This window comes from Sceloporus occidentalis, unplaced genomic scaffold (assembly GCF_023333645.1).
Source record: "Sceloporus occidentalis isolate IW3139 unplaced genomic scaffold, rSceOcc1.0.p SCAF_209, whole genome shotgun sequence".
Classification (NCBI taxonomy): domain Eukaryota; kingdom Metazoa; phylum Chordata; class Lepidosauria; order Squamata; family Phrynosomatidae; genus Sceloporus; species Sceloporus occidentalis.
Window position 1 is genome coordinate 153,791 of NW_028317189.1, and position 13,227 is coordinate 167,017.

Below are 13,227 nucleotides of genomic sequence, written 5' to 3' on the forward strand. Positions count from 1 at the left end.
TTGTCGTACATAATTATTTTAATGGCATTGTTAGTCCAGGTTATTGCTGTATAATTATTGGTCCTTCAATATGAAATGTATGGTCAACCCTGATGCTGCATATTGCATAGATGCCAGCTAAAAAACACAGGGAAATGACCTAATGCTGCATTGCACCGAGCTCTTTTAGTAACATATTTGGAAGGGCAGTCTTCTGTACTTTTTAGTATCACTAAAAATGTTTGATCAAAACCAAAACAATCTCCTCTGTTACCTAATATTATGGCGTTATGGGTCAATAATCCCTCCTTCCTCATAAGAAGATGTCTCGAATGATGGCTCACATCTACTTGCAATCTTCCAGTTAATGTAACTAATTCAACAATAAGTCAAATTTTACGGAAATACCTGGGTTCTCAGGTGATGCCTAGAAACAGGAGTCTCCCTCATACTACTTTACTTTTCTAAGTAAGACCCCCCATCCTTTAGGACTCACTCCTTGAAACCTTTCAGAGTAAAATCCTCAAGGATCAGGCCCTGAAGCATCAGTCAATTCTGGATTTATCAACAATGGATTCATCAGAAATGACCAGTTCAGTGACTAATCAAAAGGTTACATTGTCGAGCATATTTCTATATGTGATTCACAGCAAAGGACAAGTCTTGGATATTTATTCTTCTAGAATTTAGATGATTCCAGGAAAAAAAAGACTCTTCAACAGATCATTTGGAGTGTTTGGTAGATATTTCACTTGAATCCAGCATCTGCTTCTTTTGCTGAGATAATCGAGATGGCTTTGTGAAAAAGCAATTGTTATGTCTGTGTTATGGATGACTATTCTAACCTGTCTTCCTAAAAGAGACGTAAACAAGATTTATTTCTAGAAAGAGCCCCCTTTATTTGTGCCATTATTGGACGCTTATGAGTCAGTAGGCAGTAGAAATCCTGGGGATGAGGTCCAGGCACATTCCAGGATCCATACAGCGTCTGAATCTTCGTTTTGATGTCTAATTCTCAGTGATGGTGTTTAGGGAATGGACTGTTTGTTCTAGATAACTGTGTTAGAAATGTTTTATCTTCAGCAATTCATCCTTCAACTTCAGGGAACTGTTGCTTTGATACAGATTCTGTAGATCCGTGCAGATTCTGGTGCCATCTGGATACATGCGTCGTAACTTGTAACCAATTTATAAAAAATAGAACAAACAAGGCAATGTTCGTGGAACTTTACAAGAACACATTCTAACTTTGGGAGGCATCTGACACAAGCTGAGTTTTAGCTGATCAACTAGGTTTGCCACAATAACATGGTCCAGTGTACCAAAGGTGTTTGAGAACCTCAAAAGAGGTCTACTCGCCTTTTAGATTCATATCCTGTGGAGTTGTTCTTTTGAAAGTCGATATTTTTTAATTTAACTAATCTAAGATCTGCGTATACTTTTTTTTTTTCATTTGGGGAATTTTTACATAAAAAGTAAAAGGGTAACTACAGAAAAATAACTTCTCATGCAGTGCTGCCTTGCGATCAAGATTATGGGACATATTTCAACAAAACCTGATTGTTTCAGTGCTTGCTTTGCAGGCAGCAAACCACAGCAGGTTCTCTTAAAACAGAAAAAGTCCCATTTATTTTGGGTTCCCCTTACAGGAATGTAAAAAAAAAAAAATAGCTCATCAAAATCTTGATGAGTTTCTGTCTAGCTTCATGAGGTTTAGCAAAAAAAAAAACAAAACACAAAAAAACCAAAAGAAAACAAGTAAAACACATTTGCTGGTGGAAATTAGAGACAATTTGTGGACACCTTAGATTTTGCAAGCAGCTAAATGAAGGGCGTTTATCGTGTGGGCAAAAAAAATTATTACGCAAACTTCCCAATCCACCAGTGACTGTTAAAAGAGGTGCTTCACAAGTTCACAAACCCTCGCCGGTACCAATGTATATCTGTCTACAGCTTACGTAAATCACACCCAAGACCACATCTTCAAGGTCCGGACACTTTGCCAACAAGGACCTCTCAATTCCCTTTCTTGAGAGAATCATGGTGCAGGTGGACCTCTTTGTGGGGGTTCTCAGAGTCGAGAAGACCAGCCAGTGGGATGAAAAGAACAACACCAAGGCACCGCATACTTCTAGTAATGTTTCTTTTACATATAAAATTCAGATTATTTTTTTAAACCTGTTCTTATTCGTACTCAACCTGGTTTTGATGAAGTTGCCCCATTGCAAGCTTTACAGTACCACCCGGATTTGAAATGCTGCTTTGAACACTTAGTAACTTGTTACCCAACTATGGTAATTGTATTATTTTGTTACCTCCATTCCCTTATTGCTTGTTTTTGTTCTCAGTTTCTATTTTGCTCTTCGTGACAGAAACACAGTATAAAACTATGTCTTCTTTTCTTATGTTTTCTTACGTTATCAATTCTATAAAGCTTGCGAGTAATTCCCCTTTTGCTGATACCGGATTGTTTTAAAAGTCTTCTAAAAGAACGGCGCACGCGGTCAAAGACTTGATTGAGTTTATTTAAGTACCAAGCATACATAACGCCCCAGGAAAACTGCGACGCAGCGCAGAACACAAACAGCAGCAGCTTAACCAAGTACACACAGCGATGGCAATAACAGACAGTCATACAGAATACAAAGAAGCAACAGTAATCACATCCTACAGTAAAAAAAACATCCAACATTTCCAGGGTCACAGAAATAGGGGCCTTTAATATAACGAAGTCATGTATTTTTATTACACATTTAATTTATAAACCTATTTCTGTACACATTATTGTGACTTCAAGGGCTGTAGAGCTCTGCAATACACTCGGACCCACAAAATATCCTGAGCTCCTAGAACGGGAACCCCTCCCTCCTCCGTGCCATCGGTGCCCAACATCGGTGCCCCACTGTTAATAAAATGCATTCTCGGATAAGAGCAGCGGTGGGAATAAAAATACAGTAGTTGTGACATTATTGTGTTCCAGGATAATTCAGGAAAGGGAATTTTTGTGCAGTGGGTTTATTTAATATCCACAGTAGGAACAATTCACTGAAATATTGTTTTTATTTAAATTTTTAGGCATGGATGCTGATAATGAAAATCTCCACGGAGCATGGCTGCGGTGCCCAAAAGGAAATCCGTTCCTGGCTGTTTTCCTCTATTCTCTATTATAATGGGAGCATTAAATGAGCTTTATAAAAATATGTCAAGGGGCCTTATAGTTACCGCCAGTGGCCCCCGTAAAAAATAAGTGCTATATATATATATATATATATATATATATATATATATATATATATATATATACATATTTATTCTAAGGATATTTACTTTAAGTACTTTTATATCTGCTATTTAAGGATATGGACACATTTAGCCATTTTTATGACAACACATGGTTTGCGTAATGGGGTTTGATGCCATTTGTAGCATTGATATTTAAGTGGTTGTCGGACACTGCGTCACGTCTGTGCCATATTCTGATCGCCAAGAGGCTTCCAGGTTGGGAGAACTATTCCCTTAAACAGCAGAGGAGAACTTGCATGAAGCACTTACATAAATGAGTAAGGTACTAATTACATGACTATTTACGTACATATCCCTTATAATAATAGAACAATAGCAGAACCATAAAAAGTATTATGGATGTTCTCTTTTAAAGAAGCTGTTCCACTTGGATAAAACATGAATTGCACTTTCTAGTATGTTAAGCAAATGACTGGAGTCGCCCGGAGCACTCCAGAAGGATCTCGTTCCAAATTAATTTATTTTTCTTCTTTAAAAGTTGTGATATACCATTTAAGAACTTTAATCAAAAGTTATTTTTTAACTTATTAGAATTCTTAGAATTCGAATTAAATGAATTGTTAAGTTAGGGGGACTCCATTATCTTTTGAGTAATATAAAAAACATAATTTTTTTGGCTTCTATGGCAATAACCCCTTATGCTGTCATGTGACAATAAGATGTCCCCAGTAACAAATAGAACCTCTGATATTTAACCAAATATCATTCAGTTAATAAAAAATAAAAATACAGGCTATAGTTAGTTTTAAAGAGCGTATGTTGTTATCCCACTGTACAGCGCTACGGAATTTGATGGTGCTATATAAAACAAAAAATAATGATAATGCCAAAAAGTTTGAAGGGCACAATTCAATTGTTTGCTGTATTGTTATCTAGACAGAGCCAAGTTGGCAAACATGACTAATGAATAGTGGGAAGCGGAAGTCTTATAAGCGTTGATGAAGGAGGAACGTGAAGATTGAGTAGGGGAGTATTTTGTTATAAGGGCAGAAATGCATGGAGGGCAGTAACCTGTTAGTAAAATGAAGAGCAGCTGCCCTTCATTGGTTGATGGCAGAGGAGCCCCCCTGCCAGCGACCAATAGAGTCGATCTTATGGACCTTTAACATCTTGGCATCAAAGTCTGCTGGCTGCTGAGTATTTTTACCACGTTAACTCCGTATTAACCCCTGCTAAAAAAAAAGCCCAAAACAGAGAAAAAAAAAAAAGTCTTTCTATGGGACTTTCAATTTGAACACGAATATATAGGCATGTGGCATCGAGGAGCAATTAAGGTTTGAGGTATTTACAGCAGGAACAAAATAGGTAGACTAGATGGGTTAAATGGTTCTTATCTGCCACTTCTATGATTCTATAAAAATATCTACAACATACAAAAAAAAGCACATTACGGGTACTACACTACAAATCGTCGTAATGCCTTATGAATAAGGCTAATAACGTAGGATTTTTTCTTATAAATGAATGAAAACGATATGCATCGAAAAGTGCAAACATTTTAATTTGTCCCATGTGCTGAATTTTTTCCATTATCTCTTTGGCTAGACTTGATAAAGAGGAAGGCTCGTTTTCAGCTAATTTCCCAGTACTAGTGTGAAGTATGGATGATGCATTGGGTGGTGTGCTGTGTGTTTGGGATGTGACCTCATCATAACACCATTTACACAGGAGGATAGAGTTGTCATCTTTGGCCCCCCCTACAAAAATTTGCGTCACCAGCAACGGGAAAAAAGCCTGTCTATACTTAACCACTTCCATGCCAATCTGATCGTAGTCGGTGTTGATGGAAAGGAAATGCTGGGGGTGTGGAGAGAGAGAGGAAAGGTGGGAGAACTACCGGAATAGAAAGAACGGAAGTGTGACAACGGATATGAAGCGTGAGAGCGATAGGAAGAGAGTGATAGAAAGAGACAGTCAGAAAGTGATGCAGTAGAAGTGTCGCAGGTGTGGTCACCCACCATCACTGGTCATAGGATGTGACAATGTCCTGAAGAGAGACCCGGCTCTCATACACCGTGACTCGGAGCTTATCTCTTCTGTTATATAGTTACACCTTTAAAGTTTCTTTACAAATGGTTTATTTCAAACCAGAGGGGTGTGACACAGACTGTTACATAGTGACATAGCTGCTCGCCCTTCAAGGTTTTCAGGGGTTATGTAAAGTCATACTGTGGGATTATGAATTTGAATGCAAAGTTATGAAAGAGGAGCCATAAACAAGAACACCCTCGTATATCTCTCCTGTTTTCTCCTGGAGCACAGCTTCTCCTTTTTCTCCAGGTCGACACACAAATCCTCAGGGTCCCAGGAGCGAGGTCCTGACATGCCCCACTCCCGGCCCACTACCTCCTTAAATAGGGGTCTCATCAGTGGGAACACCCACTGATGTCAGCGTAAACGCCCACCAACGTCAGCAAGGGGGGCTCCTGGTAGCCATAACTTAAATGTTCCCAGGTATGCACATGTAGGACTTGACTAATGTAAGGCTTCCTGGTTGGAGATGAACTCTAGACGCTCCAGGTGCAAGACCTGAAAGCTGCTGACTTGCAACAAGAGACATTTATTTTGCATTGTTCAGATCAAAAGGTTTCTTGCGGAACTCTAGCTAAGTGATCCCACACCTGTGAAGGATCAAAGTATCAGCTCCAGCTGCTCCTCGTTTTAGGCCTTTAACCACTTCGTGACAATGGCATTTCTGTGGTGGTTACATATTTTTTGTTTTTTCAGGACAAGAAGGACTTTCTTTCGACGCCATTATTTTGTATCATATAATTTACTATTAAAAATAGTATAAAATATGGTGAAAGATTGAGGAAAAAAGGAGTTTAAAAAACCCGCTAAGCAAATTCTACTATTTGTCCTGAGTTTTTATGTTTTTTGCACATTATAGGGCAATAAGTACGAGTAGCGTTTTGATATTTTAAAACCTTTTTCAGATATGGTCATTCTGCCCCCATGTGCTATTTGGGACATCTTTGACATTGGTCAGTTCCATTTACCTCCATCAAACCATATATGTTTAAAAAGTAGATACCCCAGGGTATTTTAAATTCTAGTATTTTAACTCTTTCCATGCACTAATTCTACCACTGTCAAACAACACCCCAATATGTGTTCAGCAACATCTCTTGAGTACAGCGATACCCCCCATGCATGGGTTTCTCGGGTTGTTTGTGGACAAAAAGGCCACATTTGGGATGTGTGCATTTCTCAATATGGAATTTTCACATGTTGAAAATTCTGCAATCCTATTTGGAACATCTTTAAACCTGGTCAGTTCAATTTACCCCATCAAATCATATCTTTCTGAAAACAATACATCCCAGGGTATTTAAAATGCTGGTATGTTAACACACTTTTTACCACCAGCCTTTATCAAAGTTTGCAGTAGTATTTTGTTGTTTGAGGGCTAAAAGGCCACATCTGAGAAGTGTACATTTTTCTGTAATTCTGGACATTTGTGCCTATGTCTTATTTTTGGGACAATTCGATTTATCCCATCAAATCATATTTTTTTTTTAAAGCTAGACACCCCATGGGCATTTAATATGCCAGTATGTTAATTCTTTTCATTACACATTTTGTTGGAACTAGAAGGTTCCCCTGATGGTGATATCAGTGGGGAATTATTTTTACATGTTACCAAATTTTATTTTAGCTATTTATTTTCTTATGTTTTAATTTTTAATTTAACTAATCATGTTGTGTATTAGAAAGCTGGGCTCCATTGACTTGCATGGTTGGATGAAGTACCTGTATTCAACCTGCAGGGGGAGCCCAGATTTTTTCTTTTAATTTTTTTATTTTGCAGGTTATCCGGAGAATAATAACAGAAACCAAAATAAATCAGTTGAACTCCAATACAAAGACTTCTCATAATAAATGACATTTGATGGAGACCCGGTGTGCTTTGTAGTTATTTGTTGGTATCAATCACAGAAGTATAGTTTTTTGATAGAAAGAAAACATAGAAAGAAATTAAGGGGACAGAGGAAGAGTTGTGAGATAAGGCCAATGTATACTTCAAATGTAACAGAAAGGAGGTCACCTTGGATACATCCATGGACACAACAGCTTAACCTCCATAAACTATCCATCACCCGGCCAACTCAGAGCGCGTTCAGGTGGTTCCTGGTTGGATTAGATTCATTAAATTTAGCGTTGACGTGTGAGCGATCGTATCCTTTCTTTGGTCATTTAGCTAATCCAATAGAACCATGTTGTAATGTATCTATCGAACGGTCCCTTTGCATTCAGTATAAGCTCTTCCATCTCTCTGCACTCCTTAATTTTTGCAATCCAAGCGGCTGGTGGTGGTTCCTTCTTTTTCCAATACTTAGGAATAAGCTCTATTTTTTTATATTTCTTCGTCTGTGTCCTTGTGTAATGATGTAGTGCCCCCATCGGGCTATTAGACATTTGATGGCGGTAAGGCGAAGACTCTTAGACCAGAACTGGGCAATTTTCCTACATCCCCACCTAATGTGTAGGAACATGCTGGGTTCCTCCCTACACCTCCAAAATGTGTCGGGATGAGAAGGTAGACTTTGTGTAGAACCACTGGGATATGGCACCATCTCACCATTAATTGATATGCCGAGTCTTGGGTACGCTTACTGACGGAACAATGAGCCGTTATGTGGAATATGGAGGTATGGAGTCATGGGTAGTATTAATTAGCATTCCATAGTGAAGTGGAAGCTGGTTGCTGCAAGAGATTCAAGAATAGGTGGTTAGAGGGCAACGTCATCCCACCTGGGGAAAAATCTGGGTTATGTATCAATAGGGTGAGAGGGGAGGAATAAGTTGTTTTCTCATGCAATGTTGGGCGACACAGTTGGGTGTACTGCCTGTGGCCATTGTCTTTTGTGAAGCCATGGAATGGCCACGAGGTCTCTCTTGATTCTGTCTTAAGAGAGGAGGAAAATAAACATCATAAAGCCTGTTTAAACGGAAAGGGCGCTAGGAGGATTCGGGTCAAAACCCGCAGAGTTCCCAGGTATGTACATATGCGAGAATGCGCGTGTCCATCAGGTGGCTGTATACTGCAATACTAGCAATATGGCTGACTGAATATCATCGTAGATGCAGTCAACAAAAGTTAGTGTTCGCGCTGTAGACTGTAGAAGCTTATGAACATACACTCACTCTAACACCACAGTCTGACATATACACACGCTCACACTCAGTCGCTGGGTCACGTAATGTTACTTAAAGCCGCCAACTTCCAAGAAGCGGCCAGCCCAATCCACGCTGCCCCTGAGAGGGGGCCATTACCCACTACCCCGGGGCCAGCTCGCTCCTGTGACCGATTTAAAATCAGGAGTTTTGAACCTTGCCACATTCTCTGTCATTGTTTTTGTCAGAGTTTCAGCATTAATTCCTTTTCCTCCGCCCCGCATCTGGGAATTTTCTACGTCAACTGACCATGGGAAACATTAACCCTTTAACAGCCCACTGCAAAAATTCCGTTGTAGTGACTCACTGCCAGTGTCAACCGACGGGCTCCAATGAAAACCATGACTTGTCAAGAAGTAAAGATATTCTGAATTAAGTCACCTGTATTCAAGCATGAATGTACGCACAACAGTGAGGAAAGCACTGATTTAGAGTGCTGATATATCATTAGATCGGAGTGGAATGTGAAGGAGTCAGCTCCTCACTATGTGACCTTTAGAATGCCTGGGTAAATCCTTTATTCACTTAGAAACGTAGAATATGATCGTGGATAAGAATAATTAAGCCCCTCTAATCTGCCCATTTTTCACCCAAAATTTCCAATTCATGTCACATGTTCCTGTTGGGCTGACTTTCCCTGCCCACCTGTCAGGGGAGGGCTGGCAGCCCAAGGCCTGGGGGGCAAGTCTAGTCAACTGGCCCATTGTGCCACCAAAGCAGCTGCGAGCGACATTGAAAGCGGCTGTCGTGCGGCAGTCACTCCACCAGCGCCTAATGAAATCAAAGCGGCCGGCGTGCACGCACCGCACCGACCAATGGCTGTGCCTCAGCTCTTCATCCCACCCCTTTTAAGACGTGGGACGAAGAGCTGAGGCACAGCCATTGGGTCTGACTAACGCATGATGCAGGGGTGTACCGAGAGTATTTGGCACCTGTGGCATATACTGTACACTTTAAAACTGCATAGTTTCTATGGTTAGGCAAACATTGACAGGGGTACAGCATAACTATTATATACTGAGGCACACATTGACATCAATGCGTGCCTATCACTATACATTGAGCCAGACACTGACAATACTGCACTACAACCCCTATCACTATATACTAAGCCAAACATTGATGTGGTGTAGGCCTACCACGTCAGTGACTGGCTTAGTATATAGTAGGGATGCACCGAAATGAAAATTCTGGACCTAAACTGAAAATTCAGCATTCACTTGGCCAAAACCAAAAAAAAAAACAAAAAAAACCTTTAAAATACTTTATTAAAAGTAACACACCAAAATTAGACAAAAAAAAAAATCAACAACAATATTAATTTATATATATATATATATATATATAATTAACAGCAATCACAATCCTATCATGCCCAGGTTCTAGCATGTGCTGGCTGACTTAGCATGATAGGAGTGTGATTGCTGATATATTTGCAATAGATAGATAGCTGATATATTTGCAATATATATATATATAAATATATATATATAATTATTATGTCCAATAAAAGTGTTGTTAACACACCAAAGTTGGACCCCCAAAAAATTGATAACAGCAATCACACTCCTATCATGCCTAGGGCCGGCCCACCGGCCCGGATTGAGGGCAATTGCCCCCTGCCCAGCCCGCCCCTGCCACCTGTCTCCTTAACTCAACCCTTCTCTCCCCTCCTCTTCTTTAACTCTTACCATGCGCGCTCTTTCCATTCTCTTTGGGAAATGCCCAAACAGTGCCAGCCACACTGCCTCCCCCCCCCCCCCCCGTGTTGGCCTTTTTTCTAACTAAAAAACTTTTTTCTAACTAACTGTTATTTTCCTGTGAATTCGATTCTCAGGTCTGTGATTTTCCAGTTATTCAGCTAAAACCGAGGACCAAACAACGGGAGGGTATCTGGGTACAAAGTAATAATACCTAAGAAAATAAAGTTCACTCCAACTCATTAAATTACTCTTGAGGAAGGGAGGAGATTAGTGACCTAATAGAATGCCCCCCCCCGCTGACTCCAACAGCCTCCAGCTTATAAAGCAGAATGTGATGTCACATTGCTCGCATTCCGGGGCACGACTTCAAGGAGGTGAGTGCTTCTCACTGGTGACATCATATTAAAATAAAAAGTAAAGCGGACGCCGGCTTAGCTGGTCATAGTGGCATTTTAATGTGTTTTAATGAATTCTTCCATGTAATTTGTTTTAGGAAAGTGCCACGGTGTTAGAATACATCACAGTGTGGCAGTATATTTTTATACGGGCTGAAGGGGAGATCTGATCACCCTCCGGTATAGTAGTGATAAAATATTGATGTATTGCATTACGCACCACGCACAGATAATTTGATCTATACAGTCTGGTTAAAGGATAGGGATGACATCTCTGTAGTGGGGCTTCTTACCTGCCTGCAGCCAGTGTATGTTTTTACCCTAGGAAAGGGCAATTTGTGGATCATGTTTTAAGTTGGACTTTCTTTTATATTTTGCATTCTTAAGCGTATGTTCGAAGGATTGTGCAGTCTATGATGGTATCATGTTTCAGCGGGATGTTCACCTGCTTTCTATTTGTGTATATCCCATGTGTGTATGATGCGTGTGTGTTGCGTGTGTATTATTATTTTTATTTATTGTTTTATATAGCGCCACCAAATTCCGTAGCGCTGTACAATGGGTAGACAGCACATAACAAGTAGTATGTAACATAACACATTGACTTATAGAGACAACAGGTGAGGAGGGCCGGCTCAAATGAGCTTACAGTCTAGAGATACATGTGAATGATGTGTGTGAATGATGTGTGTATATGATGTATGTGAATGATGTGTGTATATGATACATGTGAATGATGTGTGTGTATATGGTGTATGTGAATGATGTGTGTATATGATACATGTGAATGATGTGTGTGTATATGATGCATGTGAATGATGTGTGTATATGATGTATGTGAATGATGTGTGTATATGATGCATGTGTATGATGTGTATGTATGATGCGCATGTATGATACAAACCTAAACAAAACGGAATTACTTACCAACTAACAATCTCTAAGTGATACTAACATCCGTGAGAAAGAAATGACCCTATGGTGTTACATTATAGATGAACTGGATCTGACTGGGAAATGACTGGGATGTCTGAATGGTAAAACTAACCCCTGTCTCTGTATTCGCCGCAGAATGTAACATTTTTGTAACTACATAGAGTGTTCTCAGAAATAATTATTTAATCAAGAAAAAAGTTTTTGCTGGGAACATTTAGTTGTCATGTGACACAAGAAACAGGCATCGATAGGTTGTTGCCATAGAAACTGAAAAAGCTTCTGCGTTTTCATGTGATTAAAGGAACAGAAGGTCGAATCTGCAACTAATGTTTTGTTTTATGGCTACTAAATGACCAAAAGCCCTTTATGAACTATTTATAGTGGCGATGGCAGTATACCCTGCGCTTAATCATAGCGGCTTCGAACATCCCCGCACGGCTCCATGTGCTGCGGAAGATAGAACTCACAGAGCGGGACTCGGCCGTAACGAGGCTTCCTTTACGTGGTCGGCCGCTCGTATCTCGCACGGACTGCGTCACCCATGCGTGATGTTTATGTAATGTGTGGGCAGAACGCTACTAATAAGGAAAAGTATGGTTTCATTAGCACACGCTAATTACTAAATAACTCTAAAGGGACGAGGCTAGTGGGACTGAAGTTCCAATGTTATTAGGAATAGGAGAGAGACCGTACATACATATATATATGTATGTGTGTGTGTGTATATATATATATATATGTGTGTGTGTGTGTCTGCTGTATACTCTGGAATGGGGCTTGTTGCAGATAACGGTGATAAGGACGTTCTCCGGCATATGTTTACATTTAGTTGGCGTGTGAGTCAGGCGCACCAGACTAACATTAACACGGGTTATGTCGGGTTGTGTCGGCTTCTTTGTGCAGAGGCTGTGCTGCCGAGTGTCAGATAACCCGCATGAAGGGGAGAGATAACGGTTCTCAGCCGCTGGGCTAGATACAGTCACCGCGGGCTGTTTATATCATACAGGCTGTGGAATCCAGGTCTCTCGGGTATGTGTCACAGATATCACCAGCATAGTCTGTAGGGGAGATCAACAGCATCGTTAAATAGTGTGTATGTATATATATACACATATATATATAATATTACACACACGCAAAAGGGTTTTCTAACAATCAATTAGCCTTTTAAACTTAAATTCCAATTAGCAAACACGACGTGCCATTGGAAGACAGGAGTGATGGGAGTGATAAAGGGCCATTGGAACACAGGAGTGATGGAAGTGATAAAAGATCACAATGATATTTGTAAGTGACCCCACACTTTTGAATGGTAGTGTATATGTGTGTGTGTAAAAATATCTATGGGGATCCCTCTTGTCTGGCTGGTCAAAATGGGAGTTGTGGTTTATGGCAACTGGCGTGTCAGAGGTTGCATATTTCTGGTAAACATATATATATATTTTACGGTATGTTTTATCAGTAGTACACATGTGTGTCAATGTGCATGTGCTTTATTATTTGTGTCTATATCAGTGTGTTTACATGGGTATGCATATATACATCAGTTTGTGCACATGTTTATCGGTACACTTTGGTTTTACAGCAATGGGTATATATTTGTCATATATATATATATATATATATATATATATATATATATATATATATGTGTCTCTCTTTTAAGATTGTTTAATGCCCCTGGCAGCCTCATCAAAGAAGAATACATGTGAAAGTAGTTTGAGATTAGTTTA